Genomic DNA, 13,258 nt, shown 5'->3' with positions numbered 1-13,258 from the left:
CGGCATGGGACCAACAAGAAAGCCATGTCCTTTTGGAGTGGTTGCTGTGCAAGTGTCCCAGAGCCTCTCAGGTTTCCTACTTGGCCCCAACTGAATCCCACTGCTGCCTGTAGGCCCAGTCCATCCTATCTGCATCCAAGTATGCTGCATAAATGGGAGAGGCACATCACACCAAGGTCTCCGCTCATGTCTCTGCGCTCTCAAACTCTTCAAGCTCTTCTCACCCTGAACCTCTTCTCGCCCTCCAATGACATGAACAGGGACTGTGCTCATGATGTCCACAAAGTGGCTGGATCACAGGCTGTCCAGGCCCCAGGACTTCTTCAGGGGCACCTTGTCCTTGCTGCAGATCGGTTCACTTCTGTCACAGGGCACAAGGTGGTGCAGAGCAAGCTCGGGCAGCAAACCACTCTCCTGCCATTCCTGCACAGCCCTGCTCTGTTTCTCCTTGGCCTTTGGTACTGCAGGGTTTGCTCTCTCAGTGGGAACCTCCTTCCACCATTACATTGCCACCTCCTATCTATGCCAGTGTGCCACTGCTCTGAAGTGGGGCCATTGCAAACATGGGGTCCTTGGCTCTTGGTAACAGCTTTCACCATGATCAGTCTGTGCTCTGTGCCACAGCTGAGGTTCTGCAGCCCAAATATATGCAAATACATGCAGCCTAAGGCACAGATGGGAACAGATGGAGGTGTATAAGCTGTCACAGGAGTGAAACAGCAGAGTCCAAGCAGTCCAGGAGGTTTCTGGAGGGTGCCAGGGACAACTTCATAGCACAGCTGCCAGGTGGACCAAGAAGGGTGATGCTTTCCTGGATGTGGAAATTGGAAACAAGGAGGAATTGAGCAGGGGTGGGATAGTCAGCGTCAACCTTGCCTACAGTGACCATGAAAGAGTGGAGTTTCAGATCCTGAAGGGAGCCAGGAAGAACTGTAGCAGAGTACGGACCCTGGACTTCAGAGGAGTAGACTTGGGCTTCTTCAGGGGGCTGGTGGGGCAGCCCATGGGAGGCAGCTCTGAAGGGCCCAGCAGCTCAGCAAAAGCCAGCAGATCTATAAGGACAGCATCCACCAAGCACAAGAATGGCTCATACTCTTACTCAGTACAACTAGCAGACATCTCAGGGGACCAGCTTGGCTAAACAGGGAGCTGGCACCTGAGTTGCAGGGCAATAAGGCACCCTATGGGAAGGGGAAGGAGGAGAGGCCACAAAGGAGGCATTTAGAAATATTGTCCGGTGACATAGGCATGGTGTTAAGGGAAGCCAAAGCTTTCCTAGGATAAGACACTTAGAGGGGATGTCAAGGGCATGCACATGAGCTGCTACTGCTCCAGCAAGAATAAAAAGGGAAAGGTGGGATCACTGCTGAATGGGGCAAGGAGTCTAGCAACAGCAGAGGCAGATAGGTCTGAGAGACTCCACACCTTGTTAGCTTCACTTTTCCCAAACAAGGTCTCCCAGCCTGCTGTGCTTCCACTCAGGACTCTTGAGGAGAAAAGCAACCAAGAGTGGAGGAGGACTGGTGAGGGATTACTTGTGAGAACTCAAACTATACAAGTCAGTGGAGTTGGGCAGCTGCACACAAGGATGCTGGGAGGGCTCACTGCTGTCACAGCAAAGCCACTCGCTATCATCTTTGGAAGGGAGTGGAGACTGGGTGAGTTCCCAGTTTCTGAAGAAAGGCCAATATTAGATCCACCTTCAAAAAAGGCTAAAAGGACAACCTGGGGAGCTGCAGGCAGTTCAGCCTCACTTTGGTGAGCAGCATGTCATGGAGTGAATCCTCTCAGGTCACATTTCTGGGCACACGAGGCAGAAGAAGGGGATAGGGAATGGTCAGTATAGATTTACTCAGTGTAAATGGTGCCTCACTAACCTGAATGCGTTCTACGATTAAAAAACTGTATTTGTGGCTGGAGAAGAGTAATTGTCTTTTACGTAGACTTTAGCAAGGTGTTTGACGCTGTCTCCCACAATATTCTTGTATGCACGTTAGAACACTACAGTCTAGAGGGGTGGTTAACCACGTAGGTAGAAAGATGATGAGGCTCAGAGGGCAGTGGTGAATGGGTAGTACTCTTCCTGGAGGCCAGGGAGAAGTGCAGCACCACTCATCTCCCCAGGAACCTGTCCCTTTTATCATCTTGATTAGTGACACAGAGCAGGCAACACTCATCATGCTGGTAGATGACCCCAAACTCGAGGCAGGGGGGACCAGCCATATGCTTGAGGGCTGCCCTTCAAAGGGACCTAGACAGGCAGGAGGAAGAGGCTGTCAGGAATCTCCCAATATTCACCAAGGGCAAATGCCAGGTCTTGTGCCTGGGGTAATCCAACACCCTGCAGTGTTACAGGCTGGGGCGTAAGTGCCTAGGGAGCAGCTCTGTGAAACAAGACCTGAAGGTCCTGGCAGACAGGGGACAAAATATGAGCCATCAGCATTCCCTGGCAGCAAAGAAGGCCAAAAGCCTCCTGGGCTGTATGACCAGGAGCCCAGCCAGGAGGTCCAGGGAGATGATGATCCCCCTCTAGTCAGTATTCATTACACCCAGTACAGAATTGCAAGAAAGAGAAAGAGGTTGGTAACTGGGAATGAGCGTGGCAAGAGGGCTCTCAAGGTAGGTAGGGAGCTGAAGCACTTGCTCTGTGAGGAAATGGGGCTTGTTCAGCCTGGAGAAGAGATGGCTTTGGAGGAATCTCAGAGCAGCCTTCCAATGGCTATGAGGAGGTCATCAGGAAGATGGAGGCAGGCTCTTCACCGTAGTGCATGATGGGAGGCCAAGAGGCAATGGGCATAAGTTGAAAGAAGAGTCATTCATGCAGGAGATAAGGAAAAGCTTTTCCACTAAGAGGTGGGTCAAGCACTGGAAGTGGTTACCAAGACAGGCTGTGCAGTCTCCTCCCTTGGAGGTTTCCAAGACCAGACTGGATCAAGGCCAGAGTAACCTGCTCTGATGCCAGAGCTGATTCTGCTGTGAGCAAGGAGATTGGGCTAGAGACCTCCTCAGGTCCCTTCCACCTTGAAGGAATCTATGATTTGTCCTCCTCTGGGTCTTCACTTGTTGATGTCAGGGAAAGCATGCAGGTTCCCCATGACAGTGGAAGCAGGTCAGCTTTCTTGTCCTTCTCCAGTCAGACTTGTTCCGATGCAGGGCTTCTTGGCAGGGACCCCCAAAGCAGCCCTGATCAATCCTTTGCTTCACTTTTGATTTCCTTTTTTTTTTCTTTTCCCCCTTTTAAGTTCATCTCTTTCACCATCCTGATCTCCTCCCATACAGTTAGCCCACCCATGCTTATTCCCCCACATAATTTCCCCTTTGGTGCTACTGCACCAATTTTTTTTTTCTCCTCTCTTGGCACAGAAGAGCTTCAGTCCAAAAGGACCTTGGGAAATTTGGGTGATTCAGCTATGTCATGAAGATTTACCAGGAGAAGCGTCAAGTCCTGCACCTAGTGGGGAAAAACCTCATCCATGAGGAGAGGTGGAGAGATTAAGAAAGCCAATGTCACCCCAGTCTTCCAAAAGGGCAAGAAGGAGGAGCCAGAAAACTACAGGCCTGTCAGCCTCACCTCCATCCCTGGAAAGGTGATGGAACAGCTCATCCTGGAGGTCCTCACTCAGCGTCTGGAGGACGAGAGGGTGATCAGGAGTAGTCAGCATGGATTCACCAAAGGGTGACATTCATGCTTGACCAATCTGATAGCCTTCTGTGATGGAATGACTGGCTGGGGAGATGAGGGCAGAGCAGTGGATGTTGTCTACCTGGACTTCAGCAAGGCTTTGGACACTGTCTCCCATCACATCCTCCTAGGTAAGCTCAGGAAGTGCGGGCTAGATGAGTGGGCGGTGAGGTGGATTGAGAACTGGCTAGATGGCCGAGCTCAGAGCACTGCCAAGGTCAGTGGTGCAGTCTAGTTGGAGGCCTGTAGCTAGCGGTGTCCCCCAGGGGTCAGTCCTAGGTCCAGTCTTGTTCAGTGTATTCATCAGTGACCTGGAGGAAGGGACAGAGTGCACCCTCAGCAAGTTTGCTGAGGATACTAAACTGGGGGGAGAGGCTGACACCCCAGAAGACTGTGCTGCCATTCAGAGGGACCTGGACAGGCTGGAGAGCTGGGCGGAGAGGAACCTCCTGAAGTTCAACAAAGGCAAGTGCAAGGTCCTGCACCTAGGCAGGAATAACCCCATGCAACAGTACAGGCTGAGGGGGTGGACGTGCTGGGAAGCAGCTCTGCCGAGAAGGACTTGGGAGTCCTGGTGGACAAATTAAGCATGAGCCAGCAGTGTGCCCTTGTGGCCAAGAAGGCCAATGGCATCCTGGGGTGCATTAGGTAGTATTGCCAGCAGGTGGAAGGAGGCGATCCTGCCCCTCTCCTCAGCCCTGGTGGAGGTGATCCTGCCCCTCTCCAGCCTCACCTGGAGGACTGCATCCAGTTCTGGGCTCTCCAGGACAAGAGAGACATGGCACTACTGGAGAGAGTCCAGCGGAGGGCTACAAAGATGATGAGGGGACTGGAGCATCTCTCCTATGAAGAAAGGCTGAGAGAGTTGGGCATGTTCAGTCTGGAGAAGAGAAGACTGAGAGGCAATCTCATAAACATGTATAAGCAACTAAAGGGGGAAGTGTCAAGCGGATGAGGCCAATCTCTTCTCCATGGTGCCCAGCAACAGGACAAGAGGCAATGGGCAGAAACTGAACCACAGGAAGTTCCACCTAAACCTGAGAAAAAACTTCTTCACTGTGAGGGTGACAGAGCAGGGGAACAGGTTGCCTAGCAAGGTAGTGGAGTCTCCTTCGCTGGAGATATTCAAAACCCGTCTGGATGTGATCCTGGGCAATATGATCTAGAGGACCCTGCTTGAGCAGGGAGGTTGGACTAGATGATCTCCAGAGGTCCCATCCAACCTTAACCATTCTGTGATTCTGTGATTTGGGCCTCTTTATCCTGCTGAAGTGGAGGCGAAAGGCAGCAGAGTAGGAGCCTGTGACTGCTTGAAAGGTGGATTCAGAGATGGTAGGGCCTCTCTGGGTAGTGGCAAACAGCATGAGAAGGGGAAAGAGCCACACAGAGCAGCTTGAGAGGTTCAGACATGGTATTAGGAAATGGAAATGTCACTCAAAGGGTAGTGCTGTGCTGTGGTGCTACAGGTCACCCAGAAGGGAGCCTGTGATCAGCCCCTGACTTTGTGTTTCAAGGAAAAGCCTGTGAGGACAGGGAGACATCAGTAGAGGTAAGTTGATCCCAAGTGAAAGCAAGGTGGGGAAGCAGGTTGGGTGTCTACAGTCTGCAGGGAAACAGGCACAGGCATGGGAAAGCATAGGACAGCCTGTGGTGGAGACAAGCCAAGGGCACTGCCAAGGCTGAAAGCCTCCAACTGAGGTCTTTGTCCTCCTGCCTATGGCTGTTGTCTCTGGCACCAAGGCCTGTGACAAGATGCCATTTCCTTATAGCATAGTGGCTTTGCTGCTTCCTCATCCCCAGGGAGCCCAGGAGGTGCCGTGTCCTTGTCCTGCACTCAGTGGTGCACACCCCCCACCCTCACACTGCCCCAGCAAGAGCCCTGAGCAAAGCATGAGGGAGAAGATGACCCTACCCAGGGGCTGGCTGTCAGCACCTGGCCATTCTGCTTGATAAAACACACCAAGGGTTACTTGGCATCAGAGCCACCCACACAGTTCCTTTGCCTACCTGCAATCAGGGCCTCCAACTTGCTGCTCTAATCAGCCCCTGGGGAAGGTTTGCAAGTAATGGCCCTCAGTGGGACCTATTAACACTCCAAGAAAATGTAGAGTTTACTTCTGACTTCAACTTGTTGAGAGGTTTCTTCAGTCTCCTCTCAATAGCTGAGGTTCATGGACTCAGCACCAAATATATGACCCCGAGAGGGTCATTAAAATGCAAAAGCCCTAAGGAGCCCTGTCTCTTGTCATCATTTTCCTCAGCTCTTCAGTTCTTCTGTGGCTAATTGGAGAGGTTTCAGGAGTGCATTTAGAAGAGGAAGATCTCAATGAGCACCTGAAAAAGATGTTGGCTTCTTAAGCCTTCTTATTTCTTCAGAAGACGTGATATGCATATTCTCCGATTCAGACTGACCCAGAGCGTCTCCTAACCGAGTCAGGACATGTGGGAAAAGCAGTATCCTTGATGTGAGACATGTATGGACCACCTTCCTCCTCCCCTCCCCAACCCCACTATTTCTCTCTTCAGCCACTGGGCACTTAACATCACTCCTGTTAAAATCTAACCCTTTTGCCACTCCAGTCTGTACCTGAATGTTACAGCTTCTATGCAGCAATTCCCACCTCCTTTCCTTACAGAACCAGTTACAGGCACAAGAGAATTTTTCTTAATCGCAAACAAACAAAATAAAAGATGTTACAGTTTAATACAAAGTAAATACATTCCACAACTCTATGTGAAGTCCAAGCTGCCTCCACTGAGGTCCACTTTCCACAGGGAATAACCTTCCTTGAGCTGTTTTTGACAGGTATGTAGGAAAAGATAGATAGAAAGACAGCTAAGGAGCTGGCTGGAGAGACAATCAGACTCCTGAAAGATGAGGCAAGCTTCAGACTCCCTGGAGCTCAGAGCACCTACTACACAGTTGAGTGGTATCTGAATGGATGAAGAGCAAGGGCAGGAGGAAGACTGGAAAACAAGGGAAAGTGCATATGCCCAGATAGTCTGATGCAAAGGAAACTTTGGACATGACCAACTTAATCAGGACATGTGAAAACATGTGAGAGATGACTGAGATTACCTCCACAGCATAATAGGCAGAGCAGTGGTAACCCAAGCTGAGGGGCCTCTCAGTATTTCTTCGCCTGAGATTCATCCCCTTCCTCCAAATTCCCATGATTTTTTCCTGATGGGAAAACATTGACATGTGTATTAAAATTAGTCAATCATTTCAGCTGGTGAAAGTGTGTTTGTATGTTCTTCACCTTTCCAGGCAGAGCTCACGTGTCTACGCACAAGTATCCAGTGGTACTTGGAGAGGTCTCAGTGTCTCTGAGGTACCTGCCTGGGCCTGGCAGCTCTCCCAGGGCACCTGTGGGAGACCGGAGCCCCTCGGAGCTGCAGAGGGGACCAGGGCACCTACAGCAGCACCAGACATCCATGACCCTGTGACTGCATCACACCCCACTTCTGAAAAACACTTTCCTTTAAAAAAAAAAATCACAGTATATTAAAAAAGACAAAAAAGCCAAGAAGGATGATAAGAACACAAAGCAGTTCAAGAGCTGAAGAGTGTAACAAAACATTTCTTCACTTTAAAGCATCCCTCCAAGAAACCCTTTCTGAAAGACGACCTCTTTAATCCAAACACTCTAAGCTGCATGGTTATATGTATTTCACAAGAGAGCTGGGATATCTTACATCTTTGGCTAAACATCAACTCATGAGACAGGCAAACCCAAATCAAATAAGGGATGGAACTCAAGGAGAATAACAAAAATCAAACCAAAAAAAAAAAAAAGGACAAAGCGTTGTTTAGACATTTAACTTTATTTCACTACTTGCGGCATTTCCCAGCACCTCTCAATTATATTCAATGTTAGCAAATACACCTCTCATTTCTTTTCCTTCTTGGAGAGCCCATATTTCAAAATGGACAAGATGGCACTTCTGAGTGCTTGGTTTTTTGCTCTCCAACTCTTCATTGCATAAAGGAGTTACCATTAATCAGAAATGCATTTTTTTGGCTTCATACACTCTCGTTCTAATAAGTAGTACAGACTTACATTAACTGCGGTTCAGTACACCATAGCAGTCACAGTCTAAACTTTGCCCTCTTTCAATGTCTTTTCATCAAAAAGGGTGTACTCAATCTTATAAAGTGCATTTAAGAATACCTTGGAAAAGACCTTGTTCTTCCTCTCTCTTTCTGTTCTAGTTGAAAAATCAGAAATGGTGAATGAATAGTGGGCTGCTTTGCAGCTTGCGGACTAGATCTGAAGCACACAGTCACTGAGGTAGATTAATACATACCACATGAAGAGCTGAAAGTCACTAAACAAAACACTGCTTGTTCAGCCAACTACAACTCACATCTCACTGCCTACTAAGAGCCAGCACTTCTTGGCCAGGATAAGTCTATTACTGACAAGGTAAGTCAATGGACAGACATGTAAAGATGTAACGACAGCTTTGAAGCTGGAGTTGAGAAAATAAGTGCAGACAGTCACAGCGACCCACTGGCATAAGTAACACGACCTCGTCATAGTCTTTGTGTCCTTCAGGTGCTTCTGGGTCTTCCACTATGAGGAAAATATAGAAAATACAGCAAGCAAGAGACTAACTACCTCCAGGGAGAAACACTGGCTGCTATTTGGGGAGGGCAGTGTTTCATTCTTGGTGTCAGAAGAAGCCAAAAAAGCCAGACCAAAACTCAACACATTTCTGATCTCCGAGCAAAATAATCTCGGTTTTTAGGCAAGCTAATACTTGTTCTCTGTTTTCTCCATTAGTTCTAGCCAATGATTTTCTATGCATGTTTTCCAACCAGTAAACAGGAATAAATGCACAAGGGAAAAGCAAACTGCATTTTTATCAGAATGCACAATGATTTCCAAAGGTTGGTAGATGAATTTTATGGCAAGCCTGAGTCCCACGCTTCCCTGTGCAGTCCCTATCGCCACCAGAGACAAGATTTTCATTTGTTCCTATGCTGGCCCATGAGTGCTGGAAGGCATGAGCCTTCCACCTCCATGGCAGGCATTCCAGTAGAAGCTGCTCTCAATGCAAGGCCTTGCTCTCTCCCTGCACAAGGGCAAAGCCATCTCGTTGGCTTGCACTTAGGCTGCATCCACTAATTTCTCAGAGAGCTACTGTCCCCACCACTGGGAAAAGAAGAAAACAGCTTAACCACTGCTTTGCAGACTACAGACAAAAATCTGGGTGTCAGCTGCTTTGTGAAAGAAGGCATCAGAGACATAATTCAAATGAGAGTTCCTCACCTGAAGGTCATCACAGTGTTACTCTCACAAGGCACATTTAACCACAGCTGCTGCTGAGGCAGAAACATGCTTCAGCAGCCAGCTGCCACTTCTTCCAGGTGACAAAGCTCATCTGAAGAACACTCAACACCTGCCCCTTGCGGGGGGCAGCATGACTTTGCCCACCCCACTCTTAAATGCATGCAAGACAGGACAACCCAGCAAAACCACATTTCCTTCACTCACAACAACTCGCAAGCCCCTTAGTACAAGCTGCCTCTGGAAACAACCAGTGTTTTCACAGCTCCAAGGGTTAAACACATTTCCCCCCAGAAGACACAAAGACCAGACACATGGCAAAGCCACTGGCTCCAGTCCCTTGCTCCAGGGGAACTGCACAGCTCCTGCTGGGATGCAGCTACCAGAAAGCCAGACAGACAATCCAGCTCAGCCCTGGGAACTGCCAGCCCTGCTCCTAGTGCACCAAACTTGGAGAAGCTCCACAACCCCAGCTGGTTGGTATCTAAGAGCAAGGCAAGAACACCTAGTCCTGTGTTCAAGGGAGAAAACCTGAGCAATCCTTCTTGTGGGTCAAAGCAGAAAAGCAGTGGCGGAGCAGTTACTTGCAACAATGGTTCACAAGGCTTGCTGCCTTTCTGTCCCATCACATCAAAGCATTTCATGGTCTTCTTTCTGATATCTAGGACCTGGTATTACATGGCAATTGCTAAAAGAGACACAGCAATGGGCTTGGGCTGCAATCAGAAACAGCCCCAAATGGACTCTCCTTGCTTGCTTGTGCACCTCCTCCAGTTCTAAAGACAGTCCAGTTGGACTCACCACCACTGCCCGCTGCATTCTCCAGTGAATGGGCACCAGGATGTGGTCCTGCTGGGGGAGAGAGACACTCCTCCAATCCATCTTCTCACTGCTGTGTAGCCCCCCAGATAATTAGCTTCGGATAGAAGAAAGTACAGAAAGCTGGACAGCCTTGCTTCTTTTTTCTTTACACTATGAGATTCATGTAGGAATTTGTGATCTGTATGATTAAGAGTGAGCTTGAGATGGAAAGTACAACACTGGTTTACCAAATGAAAACATATAGCAACACTTCTCTGCTGGAGCAGGCAGCTGCCTCAGAGAACTCCAGCCACAGCTTCTGTTCGCAGACTTTTGTGCATGGTTACCTCTACAGAGTTTGCTAGGAAGACTTTTCATCCACCCCAACTGATCTGGACTTGAGCATGATTAATGCTGGGAAGCAGCGTTGTACAAGAAGTGCAGGTGCTTTCCAAAATACTGTGCCCTTCAAGGCTGAAAATCAGAACCCAAACACAGACACTTCGGAGATCTGCTGTTGGGGGCGGGGGGCAGCAAAGAACTTGGAAAAGAAAACTCACATACATGCTCAAGGGGTATTTCTCCATATACACTGCATGAGAACACCATTGCGCTGCAGCAAGTTCTACCTCATCCTTCAGCCAACCAAGCTTCCTTTAGTGTGTGGATGTCCTCATGGGGGACACTGAGGCTGACAGCACTGCTCATGATCTCCTCTAGCTTGCACACTTGGTTTGGAAGCTCTGCCATCATAAACATGCAAACAAACAAAAAACAATTACACACACACCAAACGGTTCCAAAGGGATTATTCAAGAGTCTTGTCTAAACTCTACATTAAGTAAAGTAAAGGGCATCTAAGGGGGCACAAGGAAGTTGTTATCTCCCTTTACTGCAAACATCCAGACACTACAAAGGTCACCCCTAGGAGAACACAGTTCCCTCTACAGCTAAGAAAGTCAGTGGCAAACTAAAGGCGCTCTCATACACTTCTAACACATATTTTCCCTTGGACAAACACCTTACAAAGCCACTTCAGCCAAGAACTAGCCATCAGGGTGTTTTCTTCCCTGATTTTTCTTTCTTTCTTTCCTTACAGAGGGAAAGCTGGTTTCATTCTACAGCTTCCAACAGAAGCTATATTCACATAAATGCTCTGGCTGATTTAGACTTCCTCGAGCAAAAGATTTTAGACTTCAGCTGAAATGCTCTCACTGCTGCCCACGGGCAGAGGCACACAACCAGAGAACAACACCTGGAGTCCAGGTCACTCTGCTGATGTCGGACCTCAACCGCTACCAGGAGAAGCAGTGTATCCTGTCACAGTCACTCAGCACAGATAATATCATGCCTAGGGCTTGCCCCCGCGACACCTCCTCAGGCCCCTGGCTGCACAAACGGTCACAAAGAGAAAAGAACGGATGAGAAACGAGACAACTTCAGTAACGATGACTTAGGAGAAGAACCCGAATTCTCCAAGGTACGTGACACCCAAGAACAATAAGGCATATTCATTCTCTGAATAACAGGTAACAGCTGATTTCTCCTCCTTGCTTGTGTCTAGCCAGGCTCTACCACACAGGGCTCAATGCTGAGGGAAAAACAGGTAGAACAGAATTTGGCAGCCACAAGATTAAGCCTTCCCTCCTCAAAGCAAGGAACATAATAAAGATTATAATCCTATTTACATACATATAGATGTATGTATGTATAGATACACACATATACACATCCACCCACATATTTGTATATAATATTTATATCTGTGTACATATATATATTATTCATAAACATAATAAAGCCATCTAAGGTCAGAAGCAAACACAAAAATCACTACCTTCTGTAAGCTCCAGAAAAAGACAAGCCCATGTAGGACACAAAATAAAAGACAGAAAAGCAACTCTCAGGCACCCACTTAAATAACATCCGGCTACAGTAACACGCAGCAACTAGGTCTCACAACCAATTCTCAGCTGCACACCTCCTCACCAGGCAGAAGGCAGCAGTCAGGGGACAGAGTTTGTCAGCTGATACAAAGAGGGAGTCTGGCAAATACTCCTGCTTCAGGAACAGAAACTGAAGGTGGTTTCTAAGGTTCCTTCCTAGTCTTTTTGAAAGCAAACAGAAAACACTGGAAGGATTCTTCAGTCTTTCTTCAACCAAATCCCTTCTTCTCAACTCTTATCCTCCCACACCAAGCTGGTACCATCACTACTGGATCATCCCCCCTTTTGTGTCAGGTACACCCAAACTTCCTACAACAGAAATGATGTCCTTCACAGAACACATGATGTTTGCTCTCAATATACTACCAAAATCGAGCACAAAATATTGGGGGGTAGATGGCAAATGCCAATCTATTCCTGTAAAAAAGCATTCTCATTCAGAACTTCCCATATTTCAGAAGGTAAAACTCAAGAAGGTAAAACGTTTCTGTGTCCTCCAGGTCAACTTTCAGCACAACGTTAGTTTCAGTCGAGCCGTCTTCAGGCACAACTTGCCAGCAGCAGCCTTCCAGCAGACACAAAGTACAACTCAACCTTCCCAATGTGACCTTCAGGGATAACTACCACTTAAATACCTGGCTACAGTTAACAACACCCTCTCTTGAACAGAAGCACATCCTGCTCCAGGTTTAGGAGAGCACTCACCATCTGCGAGAGTGCTGTCCTGTCCTTTCTCAAACCATTCGGGGTCAGATGTAGTTTGATCACACAGGAGGAGCCATTTTCTCTACATAATTCAGTAATAAACGAGGAAAGCTCGGATTTGCTAAAGAAGCCAGAGGCAGGGAGCACGGATGGACACAAGGCAGAAGCAAGGAAAAACACAGCTATGCTTAGATGCCTCCATCTCCAACAGCAACACCCACCTCGATGAGAGGGTGACGCTCTGCCTTTACAACTGGGGTTTCGCCAAGGGCCTGGGAGAAAGCAATGAGGACAGTGGTGTCGAGGAATACTGGAAACACCCGGGAAACCCGGGCCCTGACCTGTGAGTCCCCTGACAACGCTCCCCCCGCCAGGCCGCGCTCCCGGCCTGCTCCTCGGCCCGGCGAGGACAGCGCCCGCTCGGGGCCGCCCCTTCCCTTTCCCCCTCACACCCGCCGGAAGAACGGCAGCTCCCACACGAGGTGTCTCGCTCCACACACACTTCCCTCCGCCGAGGCCCTGCTCTGTCCCCAGCCCTCTGTCCCCGGCCCCGCACACGGCAGCTCCTCAGCCTCCAGCACCGGCAGCTGCAGCACCCCCAGCCCCGCCCCCCACACCGGAAGTGACGCCTCCAGCCCCAAAGTCCCGCCCACCCCACGCTCCCCCATTGGCTCCTGGGTGGTGGGGCGGGGCCTCCCGGGGTGGGACTGGCCGGTGGGGCAGGGGTGGCAGTGCGCATGCGGGGGAGGTGGGGCGGGGCCTGAGGGGCGGGGCCGGGTCGGAGCATGCGCGCTGGCGTGGAGGCGGGGCGGAGGGGTGGGGGCGGG

At 49.3% G+C, this 13,258-nt stretch overlaps 1 long non-coding RNA gene across 1 annotated transcript in view; it reads right to left on the bottom strand.

The window, feature by feature from the left end:
- Positions 1-12,889, bottom strand: part of LOC138063481 (uncharacterized) — a 180,832-nt gene extending 167,943 nt beyond the window's left edge. Inside the window, exon 1 of the long non-coding RNA XR_011137056.1 lies at positions 12,653-12,889. This is a non-coding gene — a long non-coding RNA (uncharacterized lncRNA). The remainder of the gene's footprint in view (positions 1-12,652) is intronic.
- Between the last annotated feature and the right edge of the window lie 369 nt (positions 12,890-13,258).

This window comes from Struthio camelus, chromosome 32, assembly GCF_040807025.1.
Source record: "Struthio camelus isolate bStrCam1 chromosome 32, bStrCam1.hap1, whole genome shotgun sequence".
Taxonomy (NCBI): Eukaryota; Metazoa; Chordata; class Aves; order Struthioniformes; family Struthionidae; genus Struthio; species Struthio camelus.
This window is presented reverse-complemented; position numbering and strand designations above follow the sequence as displayed.